Source organism: Arachis stenosperma, chromosome 9 (genome assembly GCF_014773155.1).
Source record: "Arachis stenosperma cultivar V10309 chromosome 9, arast.V10309.gnm1.PFL2, whole genome shotgun sequence".
NCBI classification, from domain to species: domain Eukaryota; kingdom Viridiplantae; phylum Streptophyta; class Magnoliopsida; order Fabales; family Fabaceae; genus Arachis; species Arachis stenosperma.
Window position 1 is genome coordinate 83,609,785 of NC_080385.1, and position 21,431 is coordinate 83,631,215.

General features: G+C 41.1%; 1 non-coding gene across 1 annotated transcript; it reads left to right on the top strand.

Moving 5' to 3' along the window:
• The first annotated feature begins 6,375 nt into the window (after nucleotides 1–6,375).
• On the top strand, nucleotides 6,376–6,483 carry LOC130953856 (small nucleolar RNA R71). The gene has a single exon (XR_009076017.1). It is a non-coding gene; the product is annotated as a small nucleolar RNA R71 (small nucleolar RNA).
• The last annotated feature ends 14,948 nt before the right edge of the window (nucleotides 6,484–21,431 follow it).

Sequence of the window (21,431 nt, forward strand, 5' to 3'; positions counted from 1 at the left end):
GGACACAACCCACCATGGTATGATCGTCCTTTTTCATTTTTTTATTATTTAGTCTTATTTGTCTTCAAGTTTTATATTATTTTATTATATTGAACCTGGAGTTTTGCATATCATTCATATTAATCATTGCATTCTGCATAATTGGTGCGCGAAATTGTGATCACTACAACTTCACACAACTAACCAGCAAGTGCACTGGGTCGTCCAAGTAATACCTTACGTGAGTAAGGGTCGATCCCACGGAGATTGTTGTTATGAAGCAAGCTATGGTCACCTTGTAAATCTTAGTCAGGCAGACTCAAATGGGTATAGTGATATACGAATCAAGCATAAAGATAAAGATAGAGGTACTTATGTAATTCATTGGTAGGAACTTCAGATAAGCGTATGAAGATGCCTTCCCTTCCGTCTCTCTACTTTCCTACTGTCTTCATCCAATCCTTCTTACTCCTTTCCATGGCAAGCTTATGTAGGGTTTCACCGTTGTCAGTGGCTACCTCCCATCCTCTCAGTGAAAATGTTCCTATGCTCTGTCACAGCATATGGCTAATCAGCTGTCGGTTCTCGGTCAGGCCGGAATAGAATCCAGTGATTCTTTTGCGTCTGTCACTAACGCCCCGCCTGCTAGGAGTTTGAAGCACGTCACAGTCATTCAATCATTGAATCCTACTCAGAATACCACAGACAAGGTTAGACCTTCCGGATTCTCTTGAATGCCGCCATCAGTTCTCGCCTATACCACGAAGACTCTGATCTCACGGAATGGCTGGCTCGTTTGTCAGGCGAGCACTCGGTTGTCAGGCGATCAACCATGCATCGTGTATCAGGAATCCAAGAGATATTCACTAGAGCCTTGATTGCTTGTAGAACAGAAGTGGTTGTCAGTCACTTTGTTCATAAGTGAGAATGATGATGAGTGTCATGGATCATCACATTCATCAAGTTGAAGAACAAGTGATATCTTGGACAAAGAACAAGCGGAATTGAATAGAAGAACAATGGTAATTGCATTAATACTCGAGGTACAGCAGAGCTCCACACCTTAATCTATGGTGTGTAGAAACTCCACCGTTGAAAATACATAAGAACAAGGTCTAGGCATGGCCGTGAGGCCAGCCTCCCAATGATCTAAGAACTAGATGTCCAAAGATGAAAATACAATAGTAAAAGGTCCTACTTATAGAAAACTAGTAGCCTAGGATTTACAGAGACGAGTAAATGACATAAAAATCCACTTCCGGGCCCACTTGGTGTGTGATTGGGCTGAGCAATGAAGCAATTTCGTGTAGAGACTCTTCTTGGAGTTAAACGCCAGCTTTTATGCCAGTTTGGGCGTTTAACTCCCATTTAGGTGCCAGTTCCGGCGTTTAACGCTGGAATTCCTGAGGGTGACTTTGAACGCCGGTTTGGGCCATCAAATCTTGGGCAAAGTATGGACTATCATATATTGCTGGAAAGCCCAGAATGTCTACTTTCCAACGCCGTTGCGAGCGCGCCAATTGGGCTTCTGTAGCTCCAGAAAATCCACTTCGAGTGCAGGGAGGTCAGAATCCAACAGCATCTACAGTCCTTTTCAGTCTCTGGATCAGATTTTTGCTCAGGTCCCTCAATTTCAGCCAGAAAATACCTGAAATCAGAGAAAAACACACAAACTCATAATAAAGTCCAGAAAAGTGAATTTTAACTAAAAACTAATAAAAATATACTAAAAAGTAACTAAATCCTACTAAAAATATACTAAAAACAATGCCAAAAAGGGTACAAATTATCCGCTCATCACAACACCAAACTTAAATTGTTGCTTGTCCTCAAGCAACTGAAAATCAAATAAGATATAAAGAAGAGAATATACTATAGACTCCAAATTATCAATGAAACTTAGCTCCAAATTAGATGAGTGGGACTAGTAGCTTTTTGCCTCCGAACAGTTTTGGCACCTCACTTTATCCTTTGAAATTCAGAACGATTGGCATCTTTAGGAACTCAGAATCCAGATAGTGTTATTGATTCTCTTAGTTAAGTATGATGATTCTTGAACACAGCTACTTATTGAGTCTTGGCCGTGGCCCAAAGCACTCTGTCTTCCAGTATTACCACCGGATACATACATGCCACAGACACATAATTGGGTGAACCTTTTCAGATTGTGACTCAGCTTTGCTAAAGTCTCCAATTATAGGTGTCCAGGGTTCTTAAGCACACTCTTTTTGCCTTGGATCACAACTTTATTTCTTTCTTTTTCTTTTTTCTTTTCCTTTCTCCCCTTTCTTTTTCGTTTTTCTCCTTCTTTTTTTTTTCACTGCTTTTTCTTGCTTCAAGAATCATTTTTATGATTTTTCAGATCCTCAGTAACATGTCTCCTTTTTCATCATTCTTTCAAGAGCCAACAATTTTAACATTCATGAACCACAAATTCAAAAGACATATGCACTGTTTAAGCATACATTCAGAAACAAAAGTATTGCCACCACATCAAACTAATTAAGCTAGTTTTAAAGATGAATTCGAAATCCTGTACTTCTTGTTCTTTTGTGATAAAAACAGTTTTCATTTAAGAAAGGTGATGGATTCATAGAACATTCATAACTTTAAGGCATAGACACTAAGACACTAATGATCATAAGACACAAACATGGATAAACATAAGCACTAAAATTCGAAAAACAAAAAATAAAGAACAAGGAGATTAAAGAACGGGTCCACCTTAGTGATGGCGGCTCTTTCTTCCTCTTGAAGATCCTATGGAGTGCTTGAGCTCCTCAATGTCTCTTCCTTGCCTTTGTTGCTCCTCTCTCATGATTCTTTGATCTTCTCTAATTTCATGGAGGATGATGGAGTGTTCTTGGTGCTCCACCCTTAGTTGTCCCATGTTGGAACTTAGTTTTCCTAGGGAGGTGTTCAGTTGCTCCCAATAGTTTTGTGGAGGAAAGTGCATCCCTTGGGGCATCTCAGGGATCTCATGATGAGTGGGGTCTCTTGTGTGCTCCATCCTTTTCTTAGTGATGGGCTTATCCTCATCAATGCGGGTGTCTCCCTCTATGTCAACTCCAACTGAATAACAGAGGTGACAAATGAGATGAGGAAAGGCTAACCTTGCTAAGGTAGAGGACTTGTCCGCCACCTTATAGAGTTCTTGGGCTATAACCTCATGAACTTCCACTTCTTCTCCAATCATGATGCTATGAATCATGATGGCCCGGTCTAGAGTAACTTCGGACCGGTTGCTAGTGGGAATGATTGAGCGTTGGATAAACTCCAACCATCCTCTAGCCACGGGTTTGAGGTCATGCCTTCTTAATTGAACCGGCTTCCCTCTTGAATCTCTCTTCCATTGGGCGCCCTCTTCACAAATGTCAGTGAGGACTTGGTCCAACCTTTGATCAAAGTTGACCCTTCTAGTGTAAGGATGTTCATCTCCTTGCATCATAGGCAAGTTGAATGCCAACCTTACATTTTCCGGACTAAAATCCAAGTATTTCCCCCGAACCATAGTAAAATAATTCTTTGGATCCGGGTTCACACTTTGATCATGGTTCTTGGTGATCCATGCATTGGCATAGAACTCTTGAACCATCAAGATTCCGACTTGTTGAATGGGGTTGGTAAGGACTTCCCAACCTCTTCTTCGGATCTCATGTCGGATCTCCGGATATTCACCCTTTTTGAGTGAAAAAGGGACCTCGGGGATCACCTTCTTCAAGGCCACAACTTCATAGAAGTGGTCTTGATGCACCCTTGAGATGAATCTCTCCATCTCCCATGACTCGGAGGTAGAAGCTTTTGCCTTCCCTTTCCTCTTTCTAGAGGTTTCTCCGTCCTTGGATGCCATAAATGGTTATGGAAAAACGAAAAAGCAACGCTTTTACCACACCAAATTTAAAAGGTTTGCTCGTCCTCGAGCAAAAGAAGAAAGAAGAGAGTAGAAGAAGAAGAAATGAGGAAGAAGGGAATGGCTTTTGTGTTCAGCCAAAGAGGGGGAGAAGTGGTGTTTAGGTTGTGTTAAAATGAAGGGGTGAAGAAGGGTATATATAGGTTCGGTCAAGTGAAGGTGGGTTTGGGTGGGAAAGTGGTTTGAATTTGAATGGTGAGGTAGGTGGGGTTTTATGAAGGATGGATGTGAGTGGTGAAGAGAAAGATGGGATTTGATAGGTGAAGGGTTTTTGGGGAAGAGGTATGGAGGTGATTGGTGAATGGGTGAAGAAGAGAGAGAGAGTGGTGGGGTTGGTGGGGATCCTGTGGGGTCCACAGATCCTGTGGTGTCAAGGAAAAGTCATCCCTGCACCAAATGGCATTCAAAATCACGTTTTGAGCCATTTCTGGCATTAAACGCCGGGCTGGTGCCCATTCCTGGCGTTTAACGCCAGGTTCTTGCCCTTTTCTGGCGTTTAACGCCAGTCTGGTGCCCCTTTCTGGCGTTAAACGCCCAGAATGGTGCTAGACTGGGCGTTAAACGCCCAACTGCTAGCCTCACTGGCGTTTAAACGCCAGTGGGTTCTTCCTCCAGGGTGTGCTGTTTTTCTTCCTGTTTTTCATTCTGTTTTTGCTTTTTCAATTGATTTTGTGTCTTCTCATGATCATCAACCTACAAAAAACATAAAATAACAAAAGAAAAATAGTCAAAATATAACATTGGGTTGCCTCCCAACAAGCGCTTCTTTAATGTCAGTAGCTTGACAGATGGCTCTCATGGAGCCTCACATTTTCTCAGAGCAATGTGGGAACCTCCCAACACCAAACTTAGAGTTTGAATGTGGGGGTTCAACACCAGTTTGGTTGTGGCCTCCCAACACCAAACTTAGAGTTTGACTGTGGGGGCTCTGTTTGACTCTGATTTGAGAGAAGCTCTTCATGCTTCCTCTCCATGGTGACAGAGGAATATCCTTGAGCCTTAAACACAAAGGATTCTTCATTCACTTGAATGATCAGTTCGCCTCCATCAACATCAATCACAACCTTTGCTGTGGCTAGGAAGGGTCTGCCAAGGATGATGGTTTCATCCATGCACTTCCCAGTCTCTAGGACTATGAAATCAGCAGGGATGTAATGGTCTTCAATCTTCACCAAAACATCCTCTACAAGTCCATGAGCTTGTTTTCTTGAGTTGTCTGCCATCTCTAATGAGATTCTTGCAGCTTGCACCTCAAAGATCCCTAGCTTCTCCATTACAGAGAGAGGCATGAGGTTTACACTTGACCCTAAGTCACACAGAGCCTTCTTGAAAGTCATGGTGCCTATGGTACAAGGTATTGAAAACTTCCCAGGATCTTGTCTCTTTTGAGGTAATTTCTGCCTAGACAAGTCATCCAGTTCTTTGGTGAGCAAAGGAGGTTCATTCTCCCAAGTCTCATTTCCAAATAACTTGTCATTTAGCTTCATGATTGCTCCAAGGTATTTAGCAACTTGCTCTTCAGTGACATACTCATCCTCTTCAGAGGAAGAATACTCATCAGAGCTCATGAAAGGCAGAAGTAGGTCCAATGGAATCTCTATGGTCTCATTTTGAGCCTCAGATTCCCATGCTTCCTCATTGGGGAACTCAATGGAGGTTAGTGCACGCCCACTGAGGTCTTCCTCAGTGGCGTTCACTTCCTCTCCTTCCTCTCCAAATTCGGCCATGTTGATGGCCTTGCACTCTCCTTTTGGATTTTCTTCTGTATTGCTTGGGAGAGTACTAGGAGGGAGTTCAGTAACTTTCTTGCTCAGCAGTCCCACTTGTGCCTCCAAATTCCTAATGGAGGACCTTATTTCAGTCATGAAATTTTGAGTGGTTTTGATTAGATCAGAGACCATGGTTGCTAAGTCAGAGTTATTCTGCTTAGAACTCTCTGTCTGTTGCTGAGAAGATGATGGAAAAGGCTTGCCATTGCTAAACCTGTTTCTTCCACCATTATTGTTGTTGAAACCTTGTTGAGGTCTCTCTTGATTCTTCCATGAGAAATTTGGGTGATTTCTCCATGAAGAATTATAGGTGTTTCCATAGGGTTCTCCTAGGTAATTCAGCTCTTCCATTGAAGGGTTCTCAGGATCATAGGCTTCTTCTTCAGATGAAGCGTCCTTAGTACTGCTTGGTGCATTTTGCATTCCAGACAGACTTTGAGAGATCAAATTGACTTGTTGAGTCAATATCTTGTTCTGAGCCAGAATGGCATTCAGAGCATCAATCTCAAGAACTCCTTTCTTCTGATTAGTCCCATTGTTCACAGGATTCCTTTCAGAAGTGTACATAAATTGGTTATTTGCAACCATTTCAATCAGCTCTTGAGCTTCTGTAGGCGTCTTCTTCATATGAAGAGATCCTCCAGCAGAGCTATCCAAAGACATCTTGGACAGTTCAGAGAGACCATCATAGAAAATACCTATGATGCTCCATTCAGAAAGCATGTCAGAAGGACATTTTCTGATCAATTGTTTGTATCTTTCCCAAGCTTCATAGAGGGATTCTCCATCCTTCTGTCTGAAGGTTTGGACTTCCACTCTAAGCTTACTCAATTTTTGAGGTGGAAAGAACTTTGCCAAGAAGGCATTGACTAGCTTTTCCCATGAGTCCAGGCTTTCTTTAGGTTGTGAGTCCAACCATGTCTTAGCTCTGTCTCTTACAGCAAAAGGGAATGGTATAAGTCTGTAGACCTCAGGGTCTACCCCATTAGTCTTGACAGTGTCACAGATTTGCAAGAATTCAGCTAAAAACTGATGAGGATCTTCCAATGGAAGTCCATGGAACTTGCAATTCTGTTGCATTAGAGAAACTAATTGAGGCTTAAGCTCAAAGTTGTTTGCTCCAATGGCAGGGATAGAGATGCTTCTCCCATAAAAGTTGGGAGTAGGTGCAGTAAAGTCACCCAGCACCTTCCTTGCATTGTTGGCATTGTTGTTGTTTTCGGCTGCCATGTCTTCTTCTTTGAAGGTTTCTGTTAGGTCCTCTATAGAGAGTTGTGCCTTAGCTTCTCTTAGCTTTCGCTTCAAGGTCCTTTCAGGTTTCAGGGTCAGCTTCAACAAGAATGCCTTTGTCTCTGCTCCTGCTCATATGAAAGAGAAGAGAACAAGAAAATATGGAATCCTCTATGTCACAGTATAGAGATTCCTTGAGGTGTCAAAAGAACAGAAAAATAGAAGAAAGAGGTAGAAGAATTCGAACTTAGTCAAATAGAGTTTGAATTGTGTATTGAGAAATAGTGTTAGTCCATAAATGGAAGGATGTGAGAGGAGGGAAGGAAATTTTCGAAAATTGAGTAAAAGAAATTGAAAACATTTTGAAAAACATTAATTAATTTTCGAAAATAAGAGTGGGAAAGAAATCAAGTGATTTTTGAAAAAGATTTTGAAGTTAGAAGTTAAAAAGATTTGATTGAAAACTATTTTGAAAAAAGATGTGATTAAAAAGATATGATTGGTTTTTAAAAAAAATGTGATTGAGAAAATATGATTTGAAAACAATTTTTAAAAAGATTTGATTTTAAAAATTAATAACTTGGCTATCAAGAAAAGATATGATTCAAGCATTAAACCTTTCTCAACAGAAAAGGCAACATACTTGAAATGTTGAATCAAATCATTAATTGATAGCAAGTGTCTTTGAAAAAGGAAAGAAATTGATTTTGAAAACATTTGATTGAAAAGATATGATTTGAAAAAGATTTGATTTTGAAAAATTTTGAAAACTTGAAAAAAAAAATTGATTCGAAAACAAAATCTTCCCTCTTGTGCCATCCTGGCGTTAAACGCCCAGAATGGTGCACACTCTGGCGTTTAACGCCCAAAACTATACCCTTTTGGGCGTTAAACGCCCAACCAGGTGCCCTGGCTGGCGTTTAAACGCCAGTCTGTCCTTCTTCACTGGGCGTTTTGAACGCCCAGCTTTTTCTGTGCAATTCCTCTGCAGTATGTTCTGAATCTTCAATTCTCTGTATTATTGACTTGAAAAGACACAAATTAAAAATTTTTTTTTGGATTTTTAATAATAAGGAATAATCAAAATGCAACTAAAATCAAAAGAACAATGCATACAAGACACCAAACTTAGCAGTTTGTATACTACTGACACTAATGAGAATGCATATGAGACACATAAACACTCAAGTCAAGAGAATTCAAAGATCAGAGTAAGAAATCATCAAGAATTACTTGAAAATCCTTAAGACACATGAATGAATGCATGCAATTGACACCAAACTTAAGATGAGACACTAGACTCAAACAAGAAACATAAAATATTTTTGGTTTTTTTTTATTTTGTAAATTTTTTTGTGCTTTTTCGAAAATTATATGGAAAAGAAAATAAAGGTATCAAAATTCTTAATGAGAATTCCAAGAATCATGCAATGTTAGTCTAAAGCTTTAGTCTAAAGGAATTAGACATGGCTAGCCAAGCTTCAGCAGGACATTGCATTCAAGAGCTAAATTGATGAGAATCAATCAGCTTTGGTGATGATCAGAACATCACCTTGAAACACTAGAATTCATTCTTAAGAACTCTGAAGAAAAATACCTAATCTAAGCAACAAGATGAACCGTCAGTTGTCCATACACAAAACAATCCCCGGCAACGGCGCCAAAAACTTGGTGCGCGAAATTGTGATCACTACAACTTCACACAACTAACCAGCAAGTGCACTGGGTCGTCCAAGTAATACCTTACGTGAGTAAGGGTCGATCCCACGGAGATTGTTGTTATGAAGCAAGCTATGGTCACCTTGTAAATCTTAGTCAGGCAGACTCAAATGGGTATAGTGATATACGAATAAAGCATAAAGATAAAGATAGAGGTACTTATGTAATTCATTGGTAGGAACTTCAGATAAGCGTATGAAGATGCCTTCCCTTCCGTCTCTCTGCTTTCCTACTGTCTTCATCCAATCCTTCTTACTCCTTTCCATGGCAAGCTTATGTAGGGTTTCACCGTTGTCAGTGGCTACCTCCCATCCTCTCAGTGAAAATGTTCCTATGCTCTGTCACAGCATATGGCTAATCAGCTGTCGGTTCTCGGTCAGGCCGGAATAGAATCCAGTGATTCTTTTGCGTCTGTCACTAACGCCCCGCCTGCTAGGAGTTTGAAGCACGTCACAGTCATTCAATCATTGAATCCTACTCAGAATACCACAGACAAGGTTAGACCTTCCGGATTCTCTTGAATGCCGCCATCAGTTCTCGCCTATACCACGAAAACTCTGATCTCACGGAATGGCTGGCTCGTTTGTCAGGCGAGCACTCGGTTGTCAGGCGATCAACCATGCATCGTGTATCAGGAATCCAAGAGATATTCACTAGAGCCTTGATTGCTTGTAGAACAGAAGTGGTTGTCAGTCACTTTGTTCATAAGTGAGAATGATGATGAGTGTCACGGATCATCACATTCATCAAGTTGAAGAACAAGTGATATCTTGGACAAAGAACAAGCGGAATTGAATAGAAGAACAATGGTAATTGCATTAATACTCGAGGTACAGCAGAGCTCCACACCTTAATCTATGGTGTGTAGAAACTCCACCGTTGAAAATACATAAGAACAAGGTCTAGGCATGGCCGTGAGGCCAGCCTCCCAATGATCTAAGAACTAGATGTCCAAAGATGAAAATACAATAGTAAAAGGTCCTACTTATAGAAAACTAGTAGCCTAGGGTTTACAGAGACGAGTAAATGACATAAAAATCCACTTCCGGGCCCACTTGGTGTGTGCTTGGGCTGAGCAATGAAGCAATTTCGTGTAGAGACTCTTCTTGGAGTTAAACACCAGCTTTTATGCCAATTTGGGCGTTTAACTCCCATTTAGGTGCCAGTTCCGGCGTTTAACGCTGGAATTCCTGAGGGTGACTTTGAATGCCGGTTTGGGCCATCAAATCTTGGGCAAAGTATGGACTATCATATATTGCTGGAAAGCCCAGGATGTCTAATTTCCAACGCCGTTGAGAGCGCGCCAATTGGGCTTCTGTAGCTCCAGAAAATCCACTTCAAGTGCAGGGAGGTCAGAATCCAACAGCATCTGCAGTCCTTTTCAGTCTCTGGATCAGATTTTTGCTCAGGTCCCTCAATTTCAGCCAGAAAATACCTGAAATCACAGAAAAACACACAAACTCATAGTAAAGTCCAGAAAAGTGAATTTTAACTAAAAACTAATAAAAATATACTAAAAACTAACTAAATCCTACTAAAAACATACTAAAAACAATGCCAAAAAGGGTACAAATTATCCGCTCATCAATAATGCATATTTACATCCTTGTATAAAGAAAAGGGCGTGGGACGCAACCGCATCACTCATGCGATCGCGTCAGTTGCGATAAAACACCTCCCACGCGTCCGCGTCAATCACGCGGTCGCGTGACCTGAAAATCGGCGTAAAGATCCAACGCCCAGAAAGTTATGCTAGAATCGTGTGGCCATTGTGCTTTTCGCAAAAAAGACCCACGCGATCGCGTCCCTGACGCGATCGCGTCACATGCACATACACTAACCCACGCGACAGCGTGAGCGCCGCGATCGTGTTGCGGGGATTACACACCACCCCAAAGGAGACAGAGAGTTGCGCTGACACGACGCTGGAATCGTGCGTTTAGCACAATTTCACACGACGCGATCGCATGCCTCATGCGATCGCGTCACCCTCTCTTCTATCCGTTCCACGTGATCGGGCGACCCAAGCGATTGCGTCAACCCCATTTCACCCCATCCACGCGATCGCGTGCTCCACGCGCTCACGTGGATTTGAATTATAACCCCATGTCACGTGAACCCTATCAGTCGTGCCCCCCTCCCGAAACCCTCTCCTCCCTCTCTTCTCCCCAACCCCCCTAACCACCACCCAGCCACCACCACCGACAACCCTTGCCACCGCCGACTGCCCAGAAACAACCGCCACCGCCCGTTCCTCTGTCCCCCTCTTTCTTCTTCTTTCCCCTTTCCCCGACCGCTACTACCCCCCATCCGCGATCACTCTCCGCCCCTAACCCACAGCCCCCGCCGCCGCACCGGACGCTACCTCCACTCTCCCCCGGTCACCTTTCTACCCCACTCGCCTTAATTCGTCTACCAGGTTCCGCATTACGTCCCCTTCTATCCATTCGTAGTTCGTTCATATTTTTCTGTTTTTGTTCATATTTAGGCTATTTAGATATGCATGTTGTAGTGGATTCTAGGTTGTTAGGTAGCCTAGGATGTGGCTAGTTGATTTAGGCCTGATAATTGCGATGTTCGTGTTTCTTGCTTTATGATTTTTTAAATTCTGGTGTTTTTGTTATGTTGCTATTGTTCATATGCTATGATTTCTTGTTTCATGCTGCTTTTTACACTTCCCTTTTCATGTTCATACTCCGTATATGTGATTGCAGCTATGTTTAATTTTGGTTCATATGAACTGTTTTGCTGCTGATTATTTTCTGGGATAGTCCAATTTTAGCCGGAATGCTGCCCAAATTTCTGCAAAATGTTTCCATTCATGTCTTGGTTTTGGCATTTTCAACTGTATTCTCATTCGTTTCCCCAAACCAATTCATGAATGCCCGGGCACGCATTCTTTTTTTCTTTGATCTCCTGGCTCATAAATTGCATTCTTGATGTTTGGTTCCAATTTTTGCTATTTCTATCTTTATCTGAATCTTTATCAACCTGTTTTCCTTGTTTGGTTATGAGTTATATGTAGCTTCTACCAGTGAGGGTTCAGTGCTTAATTCTATGTTCCATGCTTTCACGAGCTATCTTCTTACAAGTTTACTTGTCTTTATTATATATGATTTGAATTAGTGAAATCTGATTTATGTTTGTCTTGGAGAACTTATTTATTTTTAACCAAGTAGGTAGAAACATTTTTGCATGTAGTTGCATTCATATAGATAGGCTGCATTTCATACTTCCTACCATTCCTCTTCATCTTTATAGTTTCTCTTGAGCTTAGCATGAGGACATGCTATTCTTTAAGTGTGGGGAGGTTGATAAACTACTATTTTATGGTTTATCTTGTGCTTAATTGAGTGGATTTTATCAACTCTTTACCCACTTATTCATACTATTTGCATGTTTTACAATTCCTTCCCAGAATTTGTTCTATGATTGAAAACATGCTTCTTTGGCTTTTATTTTCTTTTATTTAATCCTCTCTTATTACCATTAGATGCCTTGATATGTGTGTTAAGTGATTTCAGGGATTACAGGGCAAGAATGGCTTAGAGGATGGAAAGGAAGCATGCAAAAGTGGAAGGAATACAAGAAGTTGAAGAAACGGCAAAGCTGTCAACCTGACCCTCTCGCACTAAAACGACCATAACTTTAGCTACAGAGGTCCAAATGATGCGGTTTCACTTGCGTTGAAAAGCTAACGTCCAGAGCTTTGATTTGATATATAATTTGTTATAGTGGCCGTACAAATAAGTGACGCGAACGCGTCATCTACGCGGATGCATCGCATCTGCGAAAATCAGCGTGGCAGATTTCGCAAACAGCGAATCCTGGGCTATTTCCGGCCCAATTTCAAGCCCAGAAAACACAGATTAAAGGCTGCAAAGTGGAAGAATGAAGGGGACTTAAGATTAGGCTCTCATAATTCATAATTTTAGTTTAAATGTAGTTTTTAGAGAGAGAGGTTCTCTCCTCTCTCTTAGGATTTAGGCAGGATTTTTAGAAATTAGGATTTAATTCGACTCTTCATCAGGTTCAATATTTCCTTTACTTTACATTTATCTCTTATTTTAGATACTATGCTTTTGTTGGTATTTGATTTATGTTGCCCAATTGGCTTATGAACTTTTCATGTTAGGATTATATATTATTGAGATGTTTTTAGATTTATGATTTCAATTTCTTATCCTTTTGGTCTTGGTTAAGAAATCAGTAACTCAGGAGTTATCTTAGCTTAACATAATTGATAACTGTTATCTTTGCTAATTGAACTGAACTTCAATAATTCCAACCTTTTCTTAGGAAATAAATAGGATTCAAAGGTCAAACTAATTAGTCCATTGACTTTCCTTTGCTTTAGCAAAGATTAACTAAGTGGAATTAAGATTCAACTTTCATTATTATTGATAAGAATAACTAAGTCTGGACTTCCAATTTCTTGTACCTTGCCAAAGGTTTATTTTACAGTTATTATTATTTTATTTTACTTGTCATTCAACTAACCTTTTACCTTAATCTAAAACCCCAAAACACACTTTTTCATAACCAATAATAAGAACATACCTCCCTGCAATTCCTTGAGAAGACAACCCGGGGTTTAAATACTCGGTTATCAATTTTAAGGGGTTTGTTACTTGTTGTGACAACCAAAACGTTTGTAAGAAAGGATTCTTGCTGGTTTAGAAGCTATACTTGCAACGGGAATTTATTCTGAATTCTAGACCACGGAAAAATCCTATCTTCAAAATGGCGCCATTGCCGGGGAATTGCAAACGTGTGCCTTATTATTGGTTATTGTAAATATTTTTCAAAAAAAAAAGAAAAAATATAATAAATTTTCTTTAGCTTGTTTATTTGTTTTCTCTCTTCCCTCTTATTTCTGATAACTATTATGAATTCTCACCCCTCTCGCTTTGAGTTTGGTTCTAATTTTGTTGCAAGGAATGGAAGCTATAACAGGACTATGCATCAAGGTCTAAGCAATCAAAGATGGATGGAGCCACAAGGATCCAATCAACCCTTTAGGCAACAACACCATCCTAGATACCATGGACAAAGACCATTTTACAATGCATGTCCAACTGACAGATTCGATGGACCGCCTTATAGCTACCAACAAGCCCCACCCTGTGCTCAGAGACCATCCGTCCAACACAGCCCCAATCCACCATACTCACAAGCTTCTTTTCACCATTCACTACCACATGATCCTTATCCACCCCAACGCCAATTCAATTACTCCCAAGAACCACCACTCTCCTACAAACCATGTTCATATCCATCAAGCCAAGAATCACAGGTTCACTTCGAAGAATCAGTAAACCAATTCAATATAACCCTTCAGCAACTGGAGCAAGCAATAAATCAACTATCTTCCAGACATTCAACCACTCAACAGACTCCCATGGCTTCATGTGGAGAATCTAATGAAGAACGTATTGTGAAGAAGACACAAGAAACTCCAGTGGACAGCATAGAGCACAACTTCGTACTAGAACAAGTAGAGAACGCTGTCATTATAGAAGAAAAAGAGTTGGTTGAAGATTTAGGAGATGCTGAACCTCCACGGGAATACAGAGTCATGGAAAACCCCGTCAAGGATGTTACAACTGACGCTAAAGAGGATGTTGCACAACCTCCAATGCGAATATCTTATGAAGAACTGGACGGAGTAACTCAAGACGCATGTTTCTTTGATGATGATAGTCACCAGTCAAGTCCTCCTCGTGATGAACTTGCATCCGCAAGTGAATCCTTTGAGACAAAAGAATCTTCCCCAAGTGAATACGAAGATGATACAGAGGTCGACTTTTCTCAACCTCCTGTTTATGACTCAAGTGATGAGGAAGATATGGAAGACTTTGACCAGAACATGGCTGGAATGAAAAAGGTTTGCAAGGAAGTGGATGAATCCACTGAAGACCACAAAGGAGTAGATCTTACAGAACCCCTGGAAACACTGATCCCAAGGCCATTACCACCCAATACAGACTTTAAGTGGGTAAAATCCTTGACTCTTATCTTTATTTTTCCACTTGAATATGGTTTGCTTGAAACAGATGGTCAGCTTAGAGCTCTCTGCGGCTTTAAGAGAAAAAGGGAAATGACTCGCACCCAGAGCTAGTACGCAAGATCCAATGAGGTTTTGCACTTCAATTTGAGATGTAGAAGTTGGTGTCAAGCTCACTTGATAGGATCTCGGAAAACATTTGGTCATCTTGGTGAGAGTCTAATTTCCAAACCACCCGGATGGAAAAGTATAGATGCAAACAAAGGCAAATTTGGAACCAAAGTTTGGGATCCTGGAAAGTACTCTGATATTCATCACCCCAGGAGTCTAAAAATCTATTTGAAGTTGCTCAGAAGCTTCACATGCCTAGTTTGGGACCCCGGAGGATGCTGGCATTCAAAACACTGGTGGAGATTCCTAGACGAATTCAAGCACAAGCCGCCATAACAGGAAGCTCATCCAATGTCCAACTTAAGGACTTTAACCAAAAGTGCTAGGTGGGAGACAACCCACCATGGTATGATCCTCCCGTTTTCAGTTTTCATTTTTATCTATTTTATTTGTTTTTGAATTTCAATTGAACCTGGAATTTTGCATAACATTGATTGCATCTGCATTCATATTAACATTGCATCTTGCATTCCAAAAAAAAGGGCGTGGGACGCGACCGAATCACTCATGCGATCGCGTCAGTTGGGATAAAACACCTCCCACGCGTCTGCATCAATCACGCGGTCGCGTGACCTGGAAATCGGCGTAAAAGATCCAACACCCAAAAAGTGGTGCTGGAATCGTGTGGCCATTGTGCTTTTCGCACAAAAGACCCACGCGATCGCGTTCCTGACGCGATCGCGTCACATGCACCTACACTAATCCCACGCGACAGCGTGAGCGACGCGATCGCGTCGCTTGGATTACACACCACCCCAAAGGAGACAGAGAGTTGCGCTGACACGACGCTGGAATCGTGCGTTTAGCACAATTTCATGCGATGCGATCGCATGCCTCATGTAATCGCGTCACCCTATCTTCTATCCATTCCACGCGATCGCACGATCCAAGCGATCGCGTCAACCCCATTTCACCCCAACCATGCAACCGCGTGCTCTACGCGATCGCGTGGATTTGAATTATAACCCCCACTGTCACGCGAACCCTATCAGTCGCACCCCCCTCCCGAAACCCTCTTCCCCCTCTCTTCCCCCCAACCACCACCCAGCCACCACCACCGACAACCCCCGCCACCGCCGACCGCCCAGAAACAACCGCCACCACCCATTCTTCCGTCCCCCTCTTTCTTCTTCTTTCCCCTTCCCCCCACCGCCACTACCCCCCTCCGCGATCACCCTCCGCCGCTGCCACCCTCTGCGTCGCCCACAGCAGCCGCGCCACCTCCAACCACCACCACCATCACCCCCGTCCCAACCCCCTAACCCCTACCCCTACCTGCCCCCTAACCCGCAGCCACCGCCGCCGTGCCAACCCCCACCGCCGCACCGGACGCTACCTCCACTCTCCCCCAGTCACCTTTCTGTCCCACTCGCCTTAATTCGCCTACCAGGTTCCGCATCACGTCCCCTTCTATCCATTCGTAGTTCGTTCATATTTCTCTATTTTTGTTCATATTTAGGCTAGTTAGATATGCATGTTGTAGTGGATTCTAGGTTGTTAGGTAGCCTAAGATGTGGTTAGTGGATTTAGGCCTGATAATTGCACTGTTCGTGTTTCTTGCTTTATGATTTTTGCAGTTCTGGTGTTTCCGTTATGTTGCTATTGTTCATATGCTATGATTTCTTGTTTCGTGCTGCTTTTTACATTGCCCTTTTCATGTTCATACTCCGTATATGTGATTGCAGCTATGTTTAATTTTGGTTCATATGAACTGTTTTGCTGCTGATTATTTTCCGGGATAGTCCAATTTTAGCCGGAATGCTGCCCAAATTTCTGCAAAATGTTTCCATTCATGTATTGGTTTTGGCATTTTCAACTGTATTCTCATTCGTTTCCCCAAACCAATTCATGAATGCCCGAGCACGCATTCTTATTTTCTTTAATCTCCTGGCTCATAAATTGCATTCTTGATGTTTGATTCCAATTTTTGCTATTTCTATATCTATCTGAATCTTTATCAACCTGTTTTCCTTGTTTGGTTATGAGTTACCTGTACCTTCTAATTATGAATTACATTTTGGATTGTGAATTCTTTCTTTTGAACTTTTAACTCCTATACAATCCTTAATGCCCTTTTACTTAACTCATTTCCCTCATTTTAATTCTCCTTTGCCACTTTGTGTTTCTTTTTACTATTTGCCTATTTGTTTTCCTATTTTTATTATATCTTGGTTTTCTATTTTTCAGGATGTCAGATTCCCAGAGAAAGGGAAAAGGAATGGCTACCACTGGCAAACGTAAGAGAGGAGATTCTTCTATGTCTGTCATAGATCTTCTGCATGATGCCTCCTAGCGGGAAAAACACTTTACCGCCCAGGAGAAGGCTGACCAGCTGCTCCCTGCTACCGATCCAATAAAGTTTGCAAACCGATACTGTGAGCTGAAGTATCCAGTGTTTGCAACTTCCAGGAACCTATACCTGGAGAGAACTCTGAAGATCCCAGGAGAACTCCAGTAATATACCTCTGATTAGATCAAAGAAAGAGGTTGGTTCTTCCTGGAGAGGAACCTTACAGAGGTCAATGCATCTTGGGTAAGGGAATTTTACTGTAATTACTTCAAAACTTCCCTAGATGTAATGAACCTAATAGGGAAGCAGATACTGGTCACTGAAGAAGCAATTGAGGACATTCTACAGCTCCCACCTAAGTCTGATCAGCTTGATGGTTACAAAAGGGCTGAGGAGGACATGCGCTTTATGCGATTTGATTGGGATGCAGTCAAGGCCAGGATAGCCCTTGACCCGACTGTTCCGTGGGAAATGGGTCAGGATACCACCATGCCTAAGAGAATCAAGTGGATTTACTTAAATGATGAGGCTCGGCTATGGCACCAGATCTTGAGCAACTATGTTATGCCGAGTACCCGTGAGACAGAGATACCGACCGCTATGATCACCCTCCTTTGGTGTGTGATGGAGGGTAAGGACTTATACCTGCCACGTTTTATCCGGTCCTACATGGCCAAGGTCCACGTCCGAGGCACTCTTCCCTTTCGCTATTTGGTTACCCAGCTGGGCCGTCGAGCTGACGTGCCTTGGGAGGATGCCGATGAGAAGCCACCGGCAGCAGAGCGCAGGAAGATTATTCCTCACAGTAGGAAATTTCTAGCTGTGGGCTACAGACCCCAACCGTTCACTGCTACCGATGAGACAGCCACACCTTCCGCTGGTCTTTCTTCCTCCACAGCTACCCCTGCTACAGAGCCAGTTTATCACGTTGTGCACCGCCTGTTTCAGCAACTAGACAGAATGGAGCGTCGTAACCGGCGCCGGTATGATGTGGCGACGCTATGAGCACCTGAAGCTGTTGATTCGATCTGGCGACGACATTCCCTCCGAGCCTGACACACCATCAGACCCATCTGAGGAGGAGGTGGATGAGCACGAGGAGGAGCCGGCACCCCCTCAGGCTGCACAGGCAGGCACCGAGCAGGCTGCACCACAGCAGGAGGTCCCACATCAGATCCAGGCTGTAGATCCCGAGATTCCCATTCAGTCAGCACCTCCTCTACAGCAGACAGATCCTCAGACCACTACCACATTGACTCCAGCTATCCACCCTACCAGTGATGACACCCCTTCACACCCAGCTTGAGCGAGCATCGAGGATGATGCTATTATTTAAGTGTGGGGAGGTTGCCATCTCTGGCATATCTTATTTTGGTGAACCACTACAAACTCTCTCTTATTTTGTTCATTTTCTGTATTTTTGCATATTTTTCTCTTTTTGCTTTTTATTGTACTCTTTGCATTTTGCACTTTGAGCTATATGTATACTATTTTGGATATTTTGGCTTGATTTGCACATTAGTTCACTGGTTTTATTTAAGTGGATTAATTAGTATAGTTTACCCTTTTTAGTATATGATAGTTGACTTAATTGAAAAATAAAAAGGAAGTAACCTAGAGACTTTAACAAGATATAAACAATCCACACCTTGTATATATAGCATTACATGTTAGTTAGTTAACAACATTTCATCAAGGAGAAACACTAAAACCTTAAAGGCCACCTAAAACAATTTTTTTCATGAGAATAATGGGAAATTTTAACTAAACCTGCATGACATATATGAATGATGTATGATTTATGAGTTTGAGAACATACAGCCTATGAGTTTTGAGCTTAATTGTATGGTTACATTTAAACCATAATATTTTATTCCTGTGTGTTCCGTCCTTCTTTTTTATTCTTGTGTTCTTTGCTTTGTTTTAATCTATAGATACATACCAAGAGAGTGATTGAGGCCTTGTTTGATTTTAACTCACTTATCCCAAATAAAGCCTACCTTTTATGCCATCCTTGTTAGCTCCCTTGAGCCTTTTTAATCCCCTCTTGTTCTATAACCACATTACTAGCCTTAAGCACAAAAAAACAAATTAAAAATCCCAAGTTGAATCCTTGGTTAGCTTAAGATAGAAATTGTGTAATCAATTAAGTGTGGGGAAACTTTATGGGAACATGGATGATAGAAACAAGGTAGAAAAGTTGAAAAGAATAAAAAAATTATATTGGGAAGCATGCTCATGTGAAATTAAAATAATTAATTACCATGTGCATTGAAAAAAAAGTTTTTATTTTCAATAAAGGGGATACAAAAGAATTTCTCAAAAATGCAAATTAAAGCAAATGCACATGGTATAAGAACAAAATATGAGCATGTATCATAAAAAGTGGGAATTATGGGAAAATAGGTAAATAAGCTTTACTTTAGAAATTATGTATGTTAGGTGAGATCTTAGACTAATTAAGGATTCACTTATTAGCTCACTTAGCCTTATACATATACCCTTACCTTTACCTTGGCCCCATTACAACCTTAATTAAAGACCTCATGATTTTTGGTATGTCTATATTTTATAATTGTTGATTGGTTAGATGAAGAACAAAGTTATAGAAAGTAACGATAAAAAGAAGAATAGAGTGATTAACCCAATAACTGAGTGACTAGAGAGTAAACACAAAATCCAGTTAGGGTTCACTAACTCATTAACATATATCTCTGCTTAAATTACTAATTTTCTTGCAAGTTTATAAAATGTTTTTCTCTCCCATCTCAATTGTAAAAGTGCTTTATCATTATCTAAGGTTGGCTATATATATATATGATTCCTTGAGAATGTCAATTGATTTAACTACATGTAAGCTTTATATATGAGTGAATAAAATTAGAATTGCATCATGCATTTAGTTAGTTGCATTTAGATTAGAATTGCATTGCATGGCATTCAACCACTTCAACCTTACTTTTTACCTTGGACATAGCATGAGGAAATGCTATTACTTAAGTGTGGGGAGGTTGATAAATCCATATTTTGTGATATATTCTGTGCTTAGTTTGAGTGATTTATTCAATCCTTCGCCCACTTATTCATATTAATTGCATAGTTTTACTTTCCCTTCCTTATTATGTGATGTATGTGAAAAACATGTTTTCTATGCTTTAAAATTAATTATTTTAATTACCTTTATTTCCATTCGATGCCATGATTAGTGTGTTGAGTAGTTTCAGATCTTCTAAGGCAGGAATGACTTAAAGGATGGAAAAGGAAACATACAAAAATGGAAGGAAAGCATAAAACGGAGTTTTGGAGAAACTGGCATCCATGCGATCGCATGGACGACGCGGCCGCATGCCAAGCGCGAAGAGGTAGCGACGCGGCCGCATGGCTGATGCGACCGCGCGCCTAACGAAGAACACCTATGACGCGGCCGTATGACTGACGCGACCGCGCGATAAGGAAAACTTCAATTGACGCGACCGCGTGACCCACGCAAACGTGTGACAGAGGCCACGCACCAGAAATTGCAGAAAATGCTCATAGTGGATTATGAAGCCCTTTTGGGCCCAAATTCAAGTCCAGAAGCCATAGACCAAAGGTTATGAAGTGAGGGAATGCATCCATTCAAAGGGTCGAGACATTTTTAGTTACTTTCGATGATTTAGATCTAGTTTGGAGAGAGGTTCTCTCCTCTCTCTCTTTAGGATTAGGATTTAGGATTTAGGACTTCTCTTAGTTTTAGGAGTGACTCTCAATCCCAGGTTCAATGTTCTTTCCCTCTATGTTATTTCTTATTTTCAGACATTTGAATGCTTGCTTGTATTAGTTATGTTGCCTATTTGGCCTATGCCACTTTCATGATGATTTTCTTATTTAATGATATTTGAGGTATTTCAGTTTAATATTGCTTTCTTTACTTATGCCATTGATTCTTCCCAATCTGAAGACGCTTTTATTCCAGTAGATTTAATTTCCTTCCTTTTGGTCCTGGTTAAGAAATCAATAACTCAAGAGTTATTTTAGCTCAAGATAATTGATAACTGTTATCTTTGCTAATTGAACTGAACTTCAATAATCCCAACCTTCTCTTAGGAAATAAATAGGATTCGAAGGTCTAACTAATTAGTCCCTTGACTTTCCTTTGCTTTAGCAAAGGTTAACTAAGTGGAATTAAGATTCAACTTTCATTATTATTGCTAAGAATAACAAAGTCTGGACTTCCAATTTCTCATACCTTGCCAAAAGTTTTCTTTACGGTATTTATTTATTCTAATAGCTATTTAAATTAATTGCCATATTCACTCCTCATTCTTGAAACCCCAAATTTACAATCTCCATAACTAATAATAAGAACATACTTCC